Genomic DNA, 21,227 nt, shown 5'->3' on the forward strand with positions numbered 1-21,227 from the left:
ATTAATATTATATCCAAGGTATCTGCTCCATGAGCTGCAGATGGAATAAGCAAAAATTCTGTCATAGGTTAATGGTCACTTCTAAAGCTCACTGACATCCAATTAAAGCCAAACACTGCCTTCCATATCATCAAGCTGATCAATCCATAGACTGGTGGGTTGTGTCCATCTACCAGCAGGTGGAGATAGAGAGCAAACTTTTGCCTCCCTATATGTGGTCATGTGCTGCCGGAAACTCCTCAGTATGTTCTCTATCTCAGCAGGTGGTGGTCACACACAGCAGCAGCTCTGGCTAGGCCTCCAAGCCTAATCCTTAGGTTTTGTTGAGGCCTGGGGTTGAGGGCTCTTTTGAGCAAGTGCAAACCTGGTGGTGCCAGGTCCCTCCTTTTCTCCCCCCTCCCGCTGGCTCCGTTTAAAAAAAAAAAAAAATATATATATATTTTTAAACGTCTTTAAAGGCGTTTAATTCGACGTTTCTTTAAACGTTCATTGCAGCTACTCACTGGGACACCAGTTCGTTACAGCTCGGAGCGGCAAGCAGGTAATTTTACCTTTTTATAGCGGGCAGGGGGTTCCCCGATTCTTCTCCTCGTGGCAATGGCGTCGGAGGGCGAGGGCGCAAAGGGTCGCTCCCCGGATCGCTGGAGCGCTTCTAGAGGGGATGCGGGGGTTTTACAACCTGATTCGCCCTTGATGGGTGATAGTTTAGTGACCGATGAATGTCCCGGTCGTTCCTCCGGCGTGGCGTTTTTTTTTTTCCCGCCATAAACGCCCATCCCCGCTCCTCGCCTCCGCCATCTTGGCCGGCCACGCGGCTCGGACGGCTTCTTCGGGGCCGCCCTTGAGGTTGGAGACATTAATGCCATGAACGCCCTTAATTTGGGCGACGGCACAAAAGCGGCTAAAGTTAAGCGCCGTTCTTCCCGCGCGGCTCCTTCACGGAGTTTCGCGCCGGACGCCATTTTGGATGCGCAGCATGTCTCTCCCCCGCTATTGCGAGCGCCGGTTGAGAGTGCGTCTAGGGCTGTTGCCCAGGCTGCGGAAGTGCACAGTCTGGGGGGTTTCTCCCCCGAGTTTGTTTTGCTGCTGCATCAGGCTTTCCTCATGCAAAACGCTGCCCCTGCTCCCTCTTCTGATAAAGAGGTTGAGGTTCCCAGAGGTAAACGCCCTCGGGTTGATTTCCAGGCCTTGGAGGACTTTTGTCTCCTCCGATGTAGATGAGGGCAGCGTGTCTGAGGTCTCCCAACGATCCTTTGCGGATTCCTTGGAGGAGATAGATCCCCGCTCGGATGGAGCGGATGACCCCTCTGCAGCGCGGCTTTTAGCCCAGAGGATTTGCCCAACCTGTTGTTACAGGCCATGGACACTTTGAAGATTTCCTCTCCGGAGGACGTCTCTCCCTCAGCCCCTGTTGGCTCTGCCATTATGCTGGGGACGAAGCGCCTGCCTAGAACCTTCCACGTGCATGATGCCATGCACACCTTAATTGCGGCTCAATGGGATGTCCCGGAAACGAGCCTTAAAGTGGCTAGGGCTATGTCCCGCCTCTATCCTTTGGCTGTGAGTGAACGTGAGGCCTATCTGTGGCCTACCGTGGATTCTTTAATCACTGCGGTGACTAAGAAAACGGCGTTGCCGGTGGAAGGTGGCACGGCCCTAAAGGACGCCCAAGACAGAAGATTGGAGGCGGCCTTAAGGTCGTCCTTGGAGGCAGCTGCTTTAAGTTTGCAGGCCTCAGTTTGCGGCTCCTATGTGGCCAGGGCGTGCCGGACTATGGTGCAGCGGGCTTCCCCCTCGGATCATTCCTTGAGGGCTGATTGGCCGGCCCTGGAATCGGGCTTAGCCTATTTGGCAGACTTGCTGTATGATGTCTGGAGAGCCTCAGCTAAAGGCATGGCTCAGACAGTCTCTGCGCGGCGGTGGCTTTGGCTGAAACATTGGTCTGCTGACCACGCCTCTAAATCCCGCCTGGCTAGATTGCCTTTAAAGGCAAGCTGCTCTTTGGGGTCGAGCTGGACAAAATCGTGACCGATCTCGGCACGTCTAAGGGCAAGAAATTACCAGAGGTCAGGGCTCGGGTTAGTACTCGTCCCGATACCTCCATACCGCCCGGGCAAGTCGGGTTCCTCTGCCCCCTCTTCCTTCAAGAGGAATTTCTCCCCCAAGCAGCATTCCTTTCGCAGAGACCGCCGTCCCGGAGGTGCTCCCTCCGGTCCTCCCCCAGGGTCTCGTACCCAATGACGGGGCCTTGGTCCACGCCCCAGTGCAGATTGGAGGACGGCTGTCCTCGTTTCTGGGCGAGTGGACCACTATAACTTCAGACGCGTGGGTGCTGGAAGTCATCAGAGACGGCTACAAGCTAGAGTTCTGCCAACCCTTAAGAGACGGGTTTGTACTCTCTCCCTGCAAGTCTCCGGTCAAGCTGTGGTAGTGCAGCAGACCTTGGACAACCTGATCCGCCTGGGTGCGGTCGTTCCGGTGCCAAAAAATCAGATTGGCAAGGGACGTTACTCCATTTACTTTGTGGTTCCAAAGAAAGGAGGTTCTGTCCGGCCTATCCTCGACCTCAAAGGGGTCAATCGGGCCTGGAAAGTGAGGCACTTTCGCATGGAGACTCTCCGCTCTGTTATAGCGGCAGTGAAGGCAGGAGAGTTCTTGGCTTCCTTGGACATCAAGGAAGCGTACCTGCATATTCCCATCTGGCCTCCTCTCCAACGCTTTCTGCGTTTACAGTCCTGAGACGACACTTCCAGTTCAGAGCCCTCCCTTTCGGGTTGGCTACTGCTCCGCGGACCTTTTCCAAAGTAATGGGGGTCATAGCGGCCTTCCTGCTAAAGGAAGGAGTACAAGTCCATCCTTATCTGGACGACTGGTTGATCCGAGCCCCCTCTTATGCAGAGTGCGGCAAAGCTATGGACCGGGTAGTTGCTCTTTTGAGCTCCCTGGGATGGATCATCAACTGGAAGAAGAGCCAGCTGCGCCCGACTCAGTCCCTGGTGTATCTGGGAGTTCGATTCGACACCCAAGTGGGCAGAGTGTTCCTGCCAGACAATCGGATTGTCAAGCTTCAGGCTCAGGTGGACTAGTTCCTAGTAGCCTCTCCTATTCGGGCTTGGGACTACGTGCAGCTGTTGGGCTCTATGACGGCCACGATGGAAGTAGTGCCCTGGGCCAGGGCTCATATGAGACCACTACAGCTATCTCTGCTGCTGCGCTGGACTCCGATGTCGGAGGATTATGCTGTGCGCCTTCCCGTGGACCCAGCAGTGCGCAAGGCGCTGAGCTGGTGGACGCAGACAGACAAGTTGTCTGCAGGATTGCCTCTGGTGACCCCGGAGTGGATTGTCGTCACGACAGACGCCTCTTTGATGGGCTGGGGAGCCCACTGCTTGGGAAGGACAGCGCAGGGGCTCTAGTCTCCTGCAGAGGCAAGTGGTCTATCAACCTCCTGGAACTCAGAGCCATTCGCTTGGTGTTATTGGAGTTCATCCCGGTACTCGTGTTGAAGCCTGTACGGGTCCTGTCGGACAATGCCACGGCTGTGGCCTATATCAACCGCCAGGGAGGTACCAGAGCGCCCCTCTAGCCAAGGAGGCTATGAGTCGTTGCCAGTGGGCGGAAGCGAACCTGGAGCAGCTTTCAGCGGCCCACATTGCCGGAGTCATGAATGTCAAGGCGGACTTTCTCAGTCGCCATACCTTGGAGCCCGGAGAGTGGCAACTATCTGCTCAGGCGTTCTTGGACATCACGAAGCGCTGGGGCCAGCCGAGCCTAGATCTGATGGCGTCATCGGCCAATGGCCAAGTGCAGCGCTTTTTCAGCAGAGGACGGGACCCTCGATCCCTGGGAGTAGATGCTCTTCTCCAACAGTGGCCGACACAAGAGCTCCTCTATGTGTTCCCGCCCTGGCCCATGTTGGGCAGGGTGCTAGACCGGGTGGTAAAGCATCCCGGCAGGGTAATCCTGGTGGGTCCGGATTGGCCCAGACGTCCCTGGTATGCGGACTTGTTCAGGCTCTCAGTCGACGATCCTCTGCGGCTGTCAGTGGAGCAGGGCCTGTTACATCAGGGTCCCGTGGTGATGGAGGATCCCTCTCCCTTTGGTCTTACGGCCTGGCTATTGAGCGGCAGCGTCTGAGGAAGAAGGGCTTCTCAGACAAGGTCATCGCCACTATGCTGAGAGCGAGGAAGCGCTCTACTTCTACTGCTTACGCCAGGGTTTGGCGTATCTTTGCAGCATGGTGTGAAGCAGGCTCACTTTCTCCCTTCACTGCTCCAATTTCTTCAGTGTTGGCGTTCCTGCAAGAAGGTCTGGAGAAAGGCCTGTCGCTCAGTTCCCTTAAAGTCCAGGTAGCGGCTCTGGCTTGCTTCAGGGGCCGCCTGAAGGGTGCTTCCCTGGCTTCGCAGCCAGATGTGGTGCGCTTTCTCAAGGGAGTTAATCACCTGCGCCCTCCTCTGCACTCAGTGGTGCCTGCGTGGAATCTCAACCTGGTGCTAAGAGCATTGCAGAAGCCGCCTTTGGAACCCTTGTCGAGGGCATCTCTGAAAGACCTGACGTTGAAAGCAGTCTTTTTGGTGGCTATCACTTCAGACAGAAGAGTTTTCCGAGCTCCAGGCGCTCTCATGTCGAGAGCCTTTTCTGCAGTGCACTGAGGCAGGAGTGACTATTCGCACAGTGCCTTCCTTCCTGCCCAAGATTGGTTCTCGCTTCCATGTGAATCAGCAGCTCTGTCTCCCTTCCTTTCGTAGGGAGGACTACCCAGAGGAGTACTCCGCTCTTGAATATCTGGATGTGAGACGAGTCATCATCAGATACTTGGAAGTGACCAATGATTTCCGGAAATCGGATCATCTGTTTGTCCTGTTTGCAGGTCCTCGTAAGGGTCTGCAGGCTGCTAAGCCTACAGTGGCAAGATGGGTCCAGGAAGCCATTGCAGCGGCTTATGTGGCCGCGGGGAAGGTGCCGCCTATCCAGCTGAAGGCTCACTCCACGAGAGCTCAGGCGGCCTCGATGGCAGAGGCCGGATCCGTCTCCTTGGAAGAGATATGCAAGGCGGCAACGTGGGCTTCGGCTCATACATTCTCCAAGCATTACCGTTTGACTGTGGCTGCACGGGCGGAGGCCCGGTTTGGAGCTTCAGTGTTGAGGTCAGGGATTTCTATGTCCCGCCCTGGGTGAGTACTGCTTCGGTACATCCCACCAGTCTATGGATTGATCAGCTTGATGATATGGAAGGTAAAATTATGTATAATCATACCTGATAATTTTCTTTCCATTAATCATAGCTGATCAATCCATAGCCCCTCCCAGATATCTGTACTGTTTATATTCTGGTTGAATTTTAGGTTCAAGTTTAGCCTTCAGTTACTTCAGGAGGACTTCGTGTTCAAGTTCTTCTTTCACTTGGATTCTTCAAGAGTTGAGACGACTTTGTGTTACAGTGAGCTGCTGCATTCCTCTCCCCTCCGTTTTACGGGGCTGGATTGAGACATAAATTCTGCCGGCACTCCCTCCCGCTTCGTGCGGCTGTAGGGCAGCTTTGTACCCCTCCCGCTTCGGCGGTGTTAGGGTCAGTCAGCTCCTCCCGCGGTTGCGGTTGCAGGATAAGCCAGATCCCCCCGCATCGGCGGGTGTGGTGTCCCTCCCCCGCTCCGCGGGGATGAGCTGGACGGATTCCCCTCCCCCACTTGTGTGGGGATGAGCTGGGTTAATTCCCCTCCCCCGTTTCGGCGGTGGTGAGCTGGGCAGAGTGTCCCTTCGTGGGTGTAATTCTCTAAGTGCTGAGTCCTGCGGATGGAGCTTTGATATCGACATACTGAGGAGTTTCCGGCAGCACATGACCACATATAGGGAGGCAAAAGTTTGCTCTCTATCTCCACCTGCTGGTAGATGGACACAACCCACCAGTCTATGGATTGATCAGCTATGATTAATGGAAAGAAAATTATCAGGTATGATTATACATAATTTTACCTTATAATTCCCCTTAGAGCCCCATGCTGTTTCGGGATTACAATTCAGCCATTTTCATATCTGTTCAGCAAATTCAGTCCACTTAATTTTGCACTCTTTACAGTTTAGGCATCCAATGAACCTACTATTACTTTTCTTTGCTGTCAGTATCAATCACTGTTAGATGCACTTCTCAACAATCTCATGGAACCGTTTGATTGAGTTATAAGGAACTAGTTTAGAAAGAATACTGAAAGTGGAATCAGATATGAAAACATTTCAAAATCAACGTAATAGGAAAAGATTCACATGGGATCAATATTCGACACGGGGGTTATTCCTGGATATTCAGTGTCAGGCCACATTTGGCCACTGGCCAAAGTTTCAGCGTGCTTGTCTGACATTGCTGCCTGGATGTCTCAACGCCACCTGAAATTAAATATGACCAAAACCGAGCTTCTCATTTTCCCCCCCAAACCCACCTCCCCGCTCCCCCCGTTTTCTATTTCTGTTGATGGCTCTCTCATTCTCCCTGTCTCCTCAGCTCGAAACCTTGGGGTCATCTTTGACTCTTCTCTCTCCTTCTCTGCTCATATCCAGCAGACCGCCAAGACCTGTCGTTTCTTTCTTTACAACATCCGTAAAATCCGCCCCTTTCTTTCCGAGCACTCTACCAAAACCCTCATCCACACCCTTGTCACCTCTCGTTTAGACTACTGCAATCTGCTTCTTGCTGGCCTCCCACTTAGTCACCTCTCCCCTCTCCAGTCGGTTCAAAACTCTGCTGCCCGTCTCATCTTCCGCCAGGGTCGCTTTACTCATACTACCCCTCTCCTCAAGACCCTTCACTGGCTCCCTATCCGTTTTCCGCATCCTGTTCAAACTTCTTCTACTAACCTATAAATGTATTCACTCTGCTGCTCCCCAGTATCTCTCCACACTCGTCCTTCCCTACACCCCTTCCCGTGCACTCCGCTCCATGGATAAATCCTTCTTATCTGTTCCCTTCTCCACTACTGCCAACTCCAGACTTCGCGCCTTCTGTCTCGCTGCACCCTACGCCTGGAATAAACTTCCTGAGCCCCTACGTCTTGCCCCATCCTTGGCCACCTTTAAATCTAGACTGAAAGCCCACCTCTTTAACATTGCTTTTGACTCGTAACCACTTGTAACCACTCGCCTCCACCTACCCTCCTCTCTTCATTCCCGTTCACATTAATTGATTTGATTTGCTTACTTTATTTATTTTTTGTCTATTAGATTGTAAGCTCTTTGAGCAGGGACTGTCTTTCTTCTATGTTTGTGCAGCGCTGCGTATGCCTTGTAGCGCTATAGAAATGCTAAATAGTAGTAGTAGTAGTAGTAGTAGTAGTAGAATATCCAGGTTCATGTGACAGGCTATCTCTTATGCAGTTGAGTACGATACGCAATACCACATGAAGATAGGACTGACTTTTATGAGTTCCGATTTGCCCACAAAAGTTAGGTGATTAAGGGGTCCTTTTACTAAGCTGTGGTATAAGGGGGCTTGCGCTAGTGTCAGTGTGTGTTTGTGATGCACACTGAGGCCCCCTTTTACCGCAGCGGGTAAAAGGTCGTCTGTTGTTCTGGAAAAGAAATGGCCATGCAGTAAGTGAAGCACTTCCTGCGTGGCCATTTTGGGGGGGGAACACTTACCACCACTCATTGATGTGGTGGTAAGGGCTCTCATGCTAACCCAGCGGTAACCGTGCAACATGCGGCACTGCCCGGTTACCGCAGAGCCAGGCAAGGGTGTAGCTACGTGGGGCCACAGGGGCATGGGCCCCCGTAGATTTGGCCCTGGCCCCCCCACCACCAACAACCCCTTCGACCCCCCCCCCCCCCCCCCCGCCGCCAACCCTCCCTCGATGCCGTTGGGTACCCTTGCTGGCAACTCTATTCAATTTAATGATGATACCCCTGGCCAAACTATTATCAAACCAAAATCTTAACCCATACATTTACGCAGACGACGTAACGATATACATCCCATTCAAACAAGATCTAAAGGAAATTTCCAATGACATTAACCAAAGTCTCCATATCATGCACTCATGGGCGGATGCATTTCGGCTGAAACTCAATGCAGAAAAAACCCAGTGCCTAATACTCACCTCTCAACATAACAAGAAGAAATTCACCGCCATTAATACACCAAACCTGAACCTTCCAATTTCGGACACCCTAAAAATTCTTGGAGTTACCATTGATCGACACCTAACACTCGAGAGCCACGCAAGAAACACAACCAAGAATATGTTCCACTCAATGTGGAAATTAAAAAGAGTAAGAGCTTTCTTCCCAAGAAACATTTTCCGTGGCCTGGTACAATCAATGGTGCTCAGTCATCTAGATTACTGCAATGCACTCTACGCTGGCTGCAAAGAGCAAATAAACAAGAAACTTCAGACAGCCCAGAAAACTGCAGCTAGACTCATATTCGGCAAAACAAAATATGAAAGTGCTAAGCCCCTATGAGAAAAACTACACTGGCTCCCAATCAAAGAACGCATCACGTTCAAAATATGCTCCCTAGTTCACAAAATCATTCACGGAGATGCACCAGCCTACATGTCAGACCTTATAGACTTACCACCCAGGAATGCCAAAAGATCATCCCGAACACTTCTTGATCTGCACTTCCCTAACTGCAAAGGTCTAAAATACAAACTAATGCACGCGTCAAACTTTAACTACCTGAGCACACAGCTATGGAACGCACTGCCGCGCAACTTAAAAGCGATCCACGAACTAACGAACTTCCGCAAACTACTGAAGACCCATCTCTTTAACAAGGCATACCTCAAAGACCAACCAATGTGAATATACACAACTCCTACACATATTAGAACTGTCTTACAATATCTGATTGTTATATTATTTTCATGTTTTATCATTATCATGTTGCCCAATATCCTTCTGTAATACTAAATGTCTATTTTTTAGCATATTCCCACTACACATGATGTATTGTAAGCCACATTGAGCCTACAAAGAGGTGGGAAAATGTGGGATACAAATGCAATAAATAAATAAGCAGAATGTCAAATAAAATTGGAATTGGACTTGGACAAGGCAGCAAGAGAAAAACTCTGAGCAAAGGCAGACCAGGGAGACTTAGGGAAGACAAGAGAAGCCTTCTACCATATGGCTTCACTACATGTGTAAGTAGTAGCAGCTTAATTCAGGTAGGCCAAATTTTATGATGGAACTTTGTGAAATTCTGTTCCTTGAAGCCAGGCCTGGTTTTAGTTAAATTTGAAGACAAAGACTAGTGCATATACTGTGACTATGGGATCCTGTCAGGGACAGGGCTACAAGAAGATTATTGTTGAATTCCATGAGATTTCTATTCCTAAGTTTATCAAACCGGTGAAGGGAACACGACTTAACATTCCTTTGAATACTAATAAAGTGTTTTGCTTGCTTTCCTCTCACGGAGTAGCTGTGACTGTTGAGGCTCCATATCAGGCTGCTATATAAATCTCTATTAATTCCTACTGCATGGGAGCTCTATCAAAGGGTTGCTGGAGAGGGTATTAGATCAAATGGCTGGGGAAAGTTTGGGGTGGAAACATTTTTACAACTGGTTGAGCGGTAACAAATTAAATCCTTCACACAAGTTCAAGCTGAGTTCCAGGTACCCCCCTAGGGAATTCTATACCTTTCTTGAAGCAGAAGGATTAGTGAGAAGATGGACATTGTGAACTCACTAAATGGGAGCACTGTGGTTAACTCAGCAAAGCACATGAAGTCTGATTTCTAAATCATATGGTTTGTTGCTCTAGAAGGGATTTATCAAATCATATATGAGAGAACAGGAGAAGAACCAAGGAGTAGAATTAGAGGACTGAGAATGGAAAAATATTATTAATGGGGCTAACAAGATGTCAGTTTCAGCTAGTGTTGAAAAAGAGAATATGAACATGCTGCTAAGGTGGTACATGACCCCAGTACCCATGAACAGAATTTTGCCAAGCTACTCTGATAAATGTCGGAGGGGTATGGAGAAGTCAGAATTAATGAAACTACAGTGCTAATTCTTAGAAAATGGAAAATGGAAAATAATCCATTGCAAGATGAGGAGCCTCAGCTATGTATTGGAAAACTGAAAAGTCCCCCCCCCCCCCCCCCCCCGTGTGTGTTGAGATGTGCTCTCTGGTGCATTAAGGCCGCTCAAGAAAGTTGTAGCCTTCTCTACGGTGTCAAACTGGCACCAGCTCCTTCAGAATAGACTTTAAGGAGATCAGAATGTAAGAACATAAACCATATGTTCCTCTCCGCCAGGGTAGAACAAATAAGGCCAAAATTCTTCTGCTTTTCTAGTAAGTCCGTGGAATAGTACTGAGAAATTTGAATGGGCATCGAGTCATATGCAAACTTATTTATTTATTTATTAGGATTTATTTACTGCCTTATTGAAGAATTTCACTCAAGGCAGTGTACAGCAAGAATAAGTCAAATATAGGCAATAGACAATTACAGCAGTAACAATATGCAAGTAACTGTACAAAGTATGGTTCAAAAGGGGTTCTGGCAACTTCCCGGAGGAAAGTCCATAAAATATTCTTAGCCAGATAGACTTGAGGGAGCCATTGCTCATCCCTGGAAATGAACTATGGTCGAATACCCGGTTCTGTCGATAGTGCCTCAGCATATGGTGAGGGAAGCTTTGAAACCATACAATAATTATCCAGAACCTGGTGTGGTCCTCCAGGTGGTGGCCTCAGTCTAATAGTACCCAAACCTTCACAGAGAGTAAAGTTTTCCACCAGCCATTCCTCCAAGGTAGGTAGTATACGAGCCTCTGCAATGGTCTCCAGGAAGCCTAAGAAACGTAAATTGGCACAACGGGAGTGATTCTTCAGCTCCTCAATGCAATCATAATGTTTAGCAAGCTGAGTGCATAATAATTTCAACTCCTCCCACATCGCACCTGCCTCATCTTTCACCGTGGACATCCATGCCTCCAGCTCTGACATCCAACTGCCAATGCCCTGTAGCAAAGTGTCCAGGTGAGTGATTTGTGCAGAAAGTTGCTCCAGGCATTGGTCAAGCACTTTTGAGATCGTCGCCATCAGGTCTGAAAAGGCCGACTTGGAGAACCAAGTCACTGCCGGCACCACCTGTACCCCCATATTGTCCTCAGTGGGCTTCTCACTGTTCCCATCTCTCTTACTGTTTTTGTTAGCCATTTGTTGGGTGGACCGCTGGAGAAATTTGTCTATATGCTGAAAAACCAATTAGCACATGGTGGATGGAAATCTGGATAATATAAGTTATATTCAAAGAAATTAAATGGGGACCTTCAGAGCAGGCAGAGAACCCATCTTTACCCACTCATCTCACCACATGACCCTCCCCAGATCATTTATAAATATGTTAAATAGCACTGGTCCCAATACAGATCCCTGTGGTACTCCACTATTCTCCCCTACCCTCTGTTTTCTGTCCAATAACCAATTCCTAATCCACAGAAGGACATTGCCTCCTATCCCATGACTTTTTAATTTTCTCAGGAGTCTCTCATGAGGAAGTTTGTCAAAAGCTTTCTGAAAATCCAGATACACTACATCAAACAGCTCACCTTTATCCACGTTTATTCATGCCTTCAAAGTGAGATGGACTGCTCATCATCTACTATGTTATCACAATACTATATTACAGCAATCGCTTTCTCCCTTCTTTTATTTTGTCTTTTTAAATTCCTTCCGCTGTCCTCTGATTTTAAAGTTGTCTTTATCTTCAGCTCATGATCCACTAACCATTAGTAAAATAAAAATGGATTTTAACCTTCCAACCAAAAAAAGGGTGAAATTAGTACAAGTTTGAAAAATATGAGCAGTAGTGCCAATTGTCAAAGGCTTTGACAATTGTCTTCTGTCCACTTGCACATTTTCACACACATTCATTATTCATCTGGTACAAATCTAATTAATCTATCTACATTCATGTCAGTGCTCATTGCGTTGGGCTGCTCCTTCTCACTGGAAATCTCCCTGGGGCTTTAGTTTATGCAAAACAGACACATCCAAAGTTTAAGGCCACCTTTGAGACTCACCCATTCAGTTTGGCCTGTGGTGACCAGTGAGAACAGTAGGGGGCGCTGCTGGTGGCGGCCATACCTTTATGCAGTTTACTTTCTCTAACTTTACTCTTTCTGCAGGGCCGTGCCAATGCGGTAAGCGGGGTAAGCGCCGCAGGGGGGCGCCCACCTCTGGAGGGCGCCGCCGCGGTGCTTACTCTCGCCCCGCGAGGCCTTTAAATCTTTTTACCTGGTCGCAGCAGCGTCAGTGAAAGCGCTGCCGACGTCTCCCTTCCCTTGCACTCATTGGTTCTCTCAGTGTCCCGCCTTCTTCTGACGTCAGAAGAAGGCGGACACTGAGGGAACCAAGAGCGCGAAGGGAAGGTAAACGTCGGCAGCGCTCCGCTTTCACTGATGCTCATAGGCACCCCGTATAAGAGGCTTGGGGAGGCTAAGCCTCCCCAGCCCAGCTGTGACCTTTCCCGCCCATGCTGCATTGCCTCCCCCCCCCCCCCAAACGTAGCCACTTTCCCTCCAGGCCCGAGGCCCGCTCATCCAGACCTGCCAAGTCCGGAGTCTCCCGCACTCCCGAGTCTGGGCCGGCAAAGTGGGAAGAAAGTCTCCTCTTCAGCGCGAGTCGCGCGATAAAACAAAAAAAAGAAGCAAGAGCGGGGCCGTGGCAGCCTTCAAGCATGGGCTGTCTGCGCTGCAGCCGCTCCTCTCTCTGCCCCTGGAGGAGCAGGAAGGAAGTTGACATCGACTTCCTGCTCTGCTCCGGGGACAGAGAGGAGCGGCTGCAGTGCCGATAGCCCATGCTGAAAGCTGCTACGGTACAGCCCCGCGCTTGTTCCAGCAGCCAACTGTTGCTCCTGGGGGCTCCAAAGCGGTTGAAGCTGCGTGTGGTGTCGGTCCTCCCAGCTGATTCCTGCACTTTGGGTGCGTGTAACGCGTGCTACCTTTTTTTTTTTTGTCTGGACTCGGGGCGCTGCTGCTGCTGAAGAGGAGAAGCAGCAGCAGTGGCCAACAAATTAATACCGGGTGGAAGGGGGAGCGAGAGGCACTAGGCAGGTATAATGGAGAGAGTGGGAAGATGGGGAGAGAAGGAGGGGACATGGAGAAGGGCTGGAGTCCTGGAGAAAGGGAGAAGCTGCTTAAAATGAGGAGAAAATGGGAGGGGGGGGTGAAAGAGGGAAGACACTGGAAGGGAGAGAGAAACTAACAGGAGGAGAAACATTGAAGGATGGGGAGAGAGAGGGGGGCATGATGAATGGAAAAGGGTAGAGAGAGAGACACTGGATGGAAAAGGGGATAGAGAGAGAGAGAGACACTGGATGGAAGGATTGGGAGAGAGGGGGGTAGATGTTGGATGGCAGGATCGGGAGAGGGGGTAGACGAATGGAAGGACATGGAGAGAAAGAGGGAAGAGGAAGACAGAAGGATGGGGAGATAAAGAGGGAAAACGGATGGAAGGATGAGGAGAGGGGGGATAGATGGGACGGGAGAGAAGAGAAATCACTGGACTGGACATGTAGGGGAGGGCAGGGGAGAGAGGAGAATTGCTAGATATGGAAGGATGGAGGGGTCAGGGGAGAGAGGAGATTTGCTAGATGGATGGATGGAAGAACCGGGGAGAAAGGAGATTTGCTAGATATGGATGGAGGACAGGGGAGGGAGGAGAGTTGCTGGACACGGATGGATGGATGAATGGAGGGGAGGGGAGTGAGGAGAAATGCTGAATATGGATGGAGGGGAAACTGCTGAATTTAAGGACCGGATTGAAACGCTTTGAGGGCAGATGCAACTGGAGGAAGGATAGGGACAGGGTGCCACAGATGGTAGACAGAACGCATAAGGACACAGGAGGATGGTGGACATGGTGAGTGAAAGAATATCAAATGGAAAGAAGACACCATAAAACAGACGACACTGGGACCAAAGCGAATAGAAAAACTAAATGCTCAGAAAACAAAGGTAGAAAAAAGTATTTTATTCAGAATGTATTAATTGGAATATGTCAGCTTTTGGAAATGTGCATCTGTGATATTTTGCACGTAAGTTTCAATTTCTCTAGTATTGCTGCATGCCAAGTCTGACTTCTTGAGGTAATTTTCCAATTCATAATTTTGCCTTCATACAAGTATCTTTTGATTTCTAGTTCCTTTTGTCATATCTGTTGTCATGTGTTTTTCATGTGTGATCAAGGTGCAGTATTCTGCTAGCGTGTACTATTTGCAGCCCTTTTGGTTTTGTTTTTTTCACTAGGTAGTGTATTGGTGTTTTAGAGCCTGGTGTAATTACAGTGCTGCTTTTCCACGCATAAGATTGTAGCTCGTCCTGTCCTTGGAATTAGTGCTGTTATGATTTGGTAAGTTTCTGAGTGTGTTTTTGCACAAGTTTGTGTATAGTGTTTTGCAGTGGAAAGATTGTGTGTTGGCCGTACTAAGGTGACATCAACACTTTAAATTCATTTTAGTTTGTCATAACATCAGACATAGTTTTATAATATTTTGGAGGATCTGATGTTGAATTGTTAAAGGTATTAATTGTGACTATTTTACTTTTATTTATTTTTCCTGTGTGTTGTCGGACAATTATGGATGTAAGCCCCGCCCCCTGGTACCACCCATAACCCCGCCCCCTTTAGCCTCCCCAAACAGTTGGGCCACCGACTGCCTATGCTGACGCTGCTGCGACCTCTTCGTTGCCGTCGCGTCGTCCCACCCCCCACTTCACGTGATTTGCGAACCGCGCTGCCGCTTAGCACTGCTTAAAAAAATATTTACACGTCAGCAGGAACAGGCTGCTTCAGCCAATCCCAGGAGCCTTCCTTCAGCCCTCAGGGGCGGAACACGCTGAAGGAAGGCGCCTGGGATTGGCTGAAGCAGCCTGTTCCTGCTGACGTGTAATTTTTTTTTTTTTAAGCAGTGCTAAGAAGCGGTTCGCGAATCGCGTGAAGGGAGAAGACAATTTGCTGGAAATGGAAGGGAGGGGGGAGAGAGGAGGATTGCTGGCTATGGATGGAGGAGGGAAGGGCAGAGAGGGACAAGGATGGACATGGGGGCCCAGGGAGAGGACAATTTGCTGGAAATGGAGGGGAGGGGAGAGAGAGGAGGATTGCTGGCTATGGATGGAGGAGGGAAGGGCAGAGAGGGACAAGGATGGACATGGGGGCCCGGGAAGAGGACAATTTGCTGGAAATGGAGGGGAGAGAGGAGGATTGCTGGCTATGGATGGAGGAGGGAAGGGCAGAGAGGGACAAGAATGGACATGGATGGGAGGGCAGGACCCAGGGAGAGAGGAGAAATGGATATAGAGCAAGAAATGAAGAAGAAAGGAGAAAAGTAAAGAAATAAATGGAAAGGAAGCCCTGGAAATGGAGTTAAGAGGACAGATAGCAGCAGACTCAGATACTGGCCAGCATGATCGGAAAAAGAAAGTCACCAGACAACAAAGGTAGAAAAAAATCATTTTATTTTCATTTTAGCGTTTGGAATATGTCTACTTTGAGAATTTACATCTGCTATCTTATTTTGCAATGTATAGCAATTTGTTTCTAAGAATATTGCTGACAATTCCTGTCAGTGTAGCAAGTGGTGAGCGATCATTTTCACCGGGGGGGGGGGGCGTGATCATTTTCACCGGGGGGGGGCAACTGATAGTCTGCAGGGGGGCGCCAGAGACCCTAGGCACGGCCCTGTCTTTCTGTTCTCAACTGCTTTCTTTTCCTGTTATGTATTGCAGTTCTTTTCCATTTCTTCTTTTTTGTGATTTTGACTGTAAACCTCTTTGGTTAGCTTTCGAAAGGCGATATATCAAGAGCATTACAAACATGAACTTAATCAGGTTCCTCATGCTTGGATCAGAAATGGCATAACAGCATTCAGGTGTCAAACTCAGAGTTCTTAAATCTACATGTAAACTTTGTTTTCTTCTTCCTGTTATGCTTGTTTACTTATAACTGAGTGCAGTTACCAGCCCTAAATTTCATTCATGGTTTGCAGCTGTCATTGCAGCTAGTGCTGTTTTAGGTTAAGCATATTTTATCCATAATTGCTATATTTGGTTCTCAAGATATTATTGCAGTTCCTTGGGGTACATTTAAATCGACCTTATTGTAATAGATTATAGAATATAATAGCTAATGTGTCTAATGTAAAATAAATGGCTCTAATGATTTATGGTTACATCACTTCAGCTTTATTGAACATAAGGATCATTGTACTAAAATGGATGGTGGATTGCTGGTTTAGCATAAAATACTGAATAACGTATTCAAGAAAATGAATGTATCATCTAGTTTATAATATGGTGCTCCTTCAGCAGAGAGGTCTTTAATAAGCATGAGTACCATTACACTTGAAGATGTATGTGTGGATAATCCATTACCTAAATCAGTGACAGTGATCAGATGAAACATTTATTAAAGCAGGGCGCTATATAAATGAGAGTATGAAGCATTTTTATTCTCAAATGATCAGATTTTTGTTAGATTATACCAGTATTTGGCATGTAAGGGTTTTTACTAGATATAATTAGCTACTGGCTGAGACATTACATTTTTTTTTTGACCCAGCAATTTCTTTCTGCTGCTTTGCACTTCCAGCTCTGTGGAAACCAGAGCTTAGATCTTGTTCTATCCCAGCTACTGGATAATTTCCCCCCCCCCCCCTCCCACACACACACATTATATTCCCTCCTCCTATACCCCCTCCCTCCAGCTCACACCACTTTTTTCTTTTTCTGCTTGGTTGTGGCAGTAGCAAGGTAAGGGGAGAGAAAGAGAAGGGGGAAATGGTGGACTGGCAGGAGTGGAGGGAAACAGAAAGGGGGTAGTAATATGTTGGGCTAAAACAGATGAAGATTGAGGAGGGGCAGGAAGTAGATGGGCTGCAGAGTGAGGAAGTAAGGGGGTGGAGTGGGGAAGACAGAAGATGTTGGACCATGGGTTGGAGGAGAATGATAGAGGATGGGGAGATGTTGGTCTTCCAGGAGTGGAGGTTGGTAAGGGAGAGAGGGGAGATACTAGGCATGCTGGAACCATGTAAGAGAGGCCATTGTAGGGATGGCAAAAAGATGAGTAAGAGGAGGATGTTGAGTACAGAGACTAGAAATGTGGTTATGGGGAATGGGTCAAAGAAAGAAGGCAATAAGAGACTGGAGAAATGGGAAAACTAGAGGTGATAGATTGGGCATGAGGTGAGAGAAGGAGATGGAAAGTAGGTGAGAGATTGAGAACTACAGTATGAGAAGAAGGGGTGACATTTGAGTGGGGAGAGGGGCAGAAAAGAACAAAATGATGAAAGAACTAGATGCTGGAGAGAAGTGTAGGTGAATACAGGTAAGAATACAGGAGGAGAGAGGATAAATGGCAAATGGACAGTAGGCACTGGAGAATGAGTTAGAAGAAGACAGGCAGAGGAAAGCACAGAAGAGATACTGGGACCAATGTGACTGGAAAAATAAAAAGCCCAGACAACAAAGGTAGAAAACAGCATTTTATTTTGAATTTATTAACTAATATGTTAGCTTTAGAAACATGCATTGATCTTTGTGTTTTATTCAGTACAAGATGTGCATTTCTGTTTTATTTCTTTAGTATAGTGGTAGATGCCGTATTTATTTATTTATTGCACTTGTTTCCCACATTTTCCCACCTATTTGCAGGCCCAATGCGGCTTACAAAGATCTGTTATGGCATCACCATTACAGGGTAAAAGATACAATTGGTGTTACAAAGAAATCAAGGATGACAGAGAAGAACTAGGCCAGCCTTTAAAGAAAGACGACTTTTAGAGTCAGGGTGAGGTGGTGAAGTGTTATAATTAAGTTATTTGACTTCTTAGGGTTCCCAGTTCAGTTTTGCTCTTCATATCTCTAGTTCTAATTTAGGGTTCCTTATTCTGTATTTACTGAGGATCTGTCTGTATTTTACATGTGTAACTGAGGTGTGGTATTCTATTAGTGTGTAGTTTCTCTAGCAGTCCCACTTATTCTGTTTTCCCAGTAGGAAAAGTATTGGTGTTTTAGGGTGCAATGTCATATCTATAGCACTGCCTTTTCATAGGTAGGGTTGGTGCTGTGTGAGCCCTGGCAGTACTGTTATGATATAGTAGGTTTGTTATAGGCTCGGAGTGGTGCTTTAACATGGTTTTGTAGGACTTCCTATTTCCTAACCTACCTGGCAGCTGGCACTGAAGGCAAATCATGTACAAATCTGGTAGCCCTATTCTAATCCCATTACATGTGTAAATGATGTCTAGATTATCATTAGTTATTAAGTTATTGTTGGAATCCATGGGGAGAGGTAGAGCAGCACAGCAATCATTTGCCCAGGGTCACAAAAAGGCTAGTACCAGCCCCTGCACTTGGTCGAAAGACAAATACATAAAAAACAGATTTCTGTTAAGGAATGACATGGAAAAGAAATGGTGATGGCCAACGGGGAAGATGAGAAATGACTCAGGAGTTCACCAGATATGCGATTTATTACAGGTTCAAATAAGCAAACACATAGTTCATAGTGTAGGTGCTTATTCCTTTATAGAATACTAGGAAAAAAGGCCCGTTTCTGAAACCAATGAAACGGGCGCTAGCAAGGTATTGGCTTCCTGCAATTATTGTTTTGTAAGGGATTGTTAGGAGAGATGTGTCGTCATGGTAATGAATAATTTACATTGTTGTATTATGTGTAATATTTTTTTGTTGTTTTTCTGTTTTTTTTTTCTTTGTGTTGGTTGTGTGTGTGGGTGTGAGTGAGAGTGAGAGATGCTGATTCTGCATGTTAGAGCTTGTGTAATTATTGTTGGGGGGGGGGGGAGTGTGTGGGTGTGAGTGAGAGACAGAGATCTTGATTCACCATGGCAGAGTTTGTGTATGATGTTGTGGTGGTGGTTGGGGGGAATGTGTGTGTGTGTTAGTGAGAGAGTGAGATCTTGATTTTCCTTTGTAGAGTTTGTGCATTAAGGGGGGTGGGAGGGGAGTGTGTAGGTGTGAGTGAGAGAGATAGATGCTGTTTCTCCATTGCACAGTGTGTAAAACAGGCCTGTTTGTGACAGAAATGAAACAGGTGGTAGCAAGGTTTTCCTCGGAGTGTGTATGTTTGAGAGAGAGAGAAAGAGAGAAAGTGTGTGTGTGTGTGTGTGAGAGAGAGAGAGAGAGATGGAGTGTGTATGTGAATGAGAGAGAATGAGTGAGAGAGAGAGAGAGACAGATAGACAAAGTGTGTGTGTTTTTGTGTCAGAGAGAGAGAATGTGTGAGAGACAGAGTGTATGTGTGTGTGAGAGTGAGTGTGTGAGATAGAGAGACTGTGTGTGTGTGTGTGTGTGTGTGTGTGTGTGTGTGTGTGTGTGAGAGAGAGAGAGAGAGAGAGATAGTGTGAGAGAGAGTGTATGTGAGAGCCAGAGAGTGAGTGTGTGTATGTGGGGGGGAGGGGGGGTCCGAGTGCCATGACCCCCTCCTTCCCTCCCTCCCTATCCTCCCCTCCAAATTCAATGCTTTCCAGTACTACAGTCTCCTGAGACCTGAACTCACTGCCACCAAATTCAATGCTTTACACTACTACAGTCTCTTGGGTCCCATAGCCAGTGCCACAAAATTCAGCACCTTCCGCTTTTACAGTCTTCTGGGTCCCACAGCTGCTGCCACTGCCAGAAAATTCACAGTGCTTCCCACTATTGCAGTCACCTGAGACCTACACTCATTGCCAACAAACCTTGCCATACACTATTACAGTCTCCTGTGTCCCACAATCACGTTCACTCAATTCACCCTAATCCTTTTTGCATGACCTGGCTGTTACATCTTCTTTTTTTTGAAACCAGTGCATGGATCTGGCACCATAAGCCTTCATTTGTAGCACCATGAAGATCCCCTCTTGCCCTCCATGTCAATAGATTCTTTCTCCCTCGCAGATGCCATGCTTGTGCGTTGTTGCAGAGCAGGAGCTACAGTACATCAACAGCAGTGCCATTTAGCAAACATCACGTTGATTACATTGTTAGTACGTGCTCCGCAAGCAGCCTGCAGTGTCTTAGTGCCGGTTCCTGCAGCATGCGGCCGAGATCCTGAGAGAGACAGAGAAGGAAATGTTGAAGTGAGGTCCGTACCTCGCGCCTTGGTTTCATCGCTGTTTGGTTTCATCGCGTCTGTGCTGCTAAGTAGGTGAGCCCTGTTGTGGTAGTGGCAGTTGACAAACTGGTATTTGTGCCGGGGAGTGCTGGGAAAGCCACTCGGCCGACTAAGCAGGCTTCTCTTGTGGAAACTGCGGTTCCGACTTTCGTTAGTGGGTGTTAGACACAGAGAGGGTAGGCGGTGCGCAGGGTCGTTTACAACTATTTGCATTCGTTGGTTGCCTTGCCTCTCAGTGTTCCGCCCTCGACATCATCACGTTTTGACGTGAGGGCGGTACAGAGAGAGATGGTGACAGACTGATGAACCTAACGAACCTTACGAACCCTTCACTTCAGTGAAGCCACGGAGTCAGCTTCAGAACGTTGGCGGAGGAAATTATTATAGTAGACTAGCATAGCAATGTCCCCTTCCCAAGGTCTCTCCCACATGGTTCTACCATTTCCAGTATCTACCCTCCATCTACTCTTATAGCCTAACATCTCTTCTCCCTCCCCACACTCTTGCAGCCTGACATCTTCCTGTCTCTTTTCCTCCACCTTCCAAAATCTTCCTGCCCCCCCCCCCACCATGGTTCAGCATCTCTCCCTCTTTCTCTTTCCTGTTCTTACCTCCCCCATGATCCAGCAATCTGTCCTTTTCTTTTCTATTTTCTTTCCTCTCTTCCTCCCACCCCTGGTCCAACCTCCCTTCTACCCTCCCTGGGTCCAACATTTCTCCCTCTCTCTTCCCTCCCTCCATCCCATTATCCACCATCTCTCTCTCCCCCCCCCCCTCCTTCCTTCCTTCTTTCATCATTACTCCAGGGACCAACATCTCTTTCACTCTCTTCTCTCCCTCCTCTCCAATCCACATCTACCTTTAAACAGCTCTGAGGGCCTCCATAGTCCAGCATCTCCTACCTTTATTCCCACCTAGTCCAACATCTCACTGCCTCCCCTCTCCTTCACAGTCTACCTTACAAGGCATTTTTCTTTACAGAGCAACCTCAGCATGGCAACTTATAGGCAGTCTGTACCAACCTCTGACCTTTCCCATTGTCGCAGTCCACCAAAGCAGAAACAGGAAGTTGCATTGGGTAGGGGGTGGAACACAGCAGAG

Source organism: Microcaecilia unicolor, chromosome 1 (genome assembly GCF_901765095.1).
Source record: "Microcaecilia unicolor chromosome 1, aMicUni1.1, whole genome shotgun sequence".
NCBI lineage: Eukaryota > Metazoa > Chordata > Amphibia > Gymnophiona > Siphonopidae > Microcaecilia > Microcaecilia unicolor.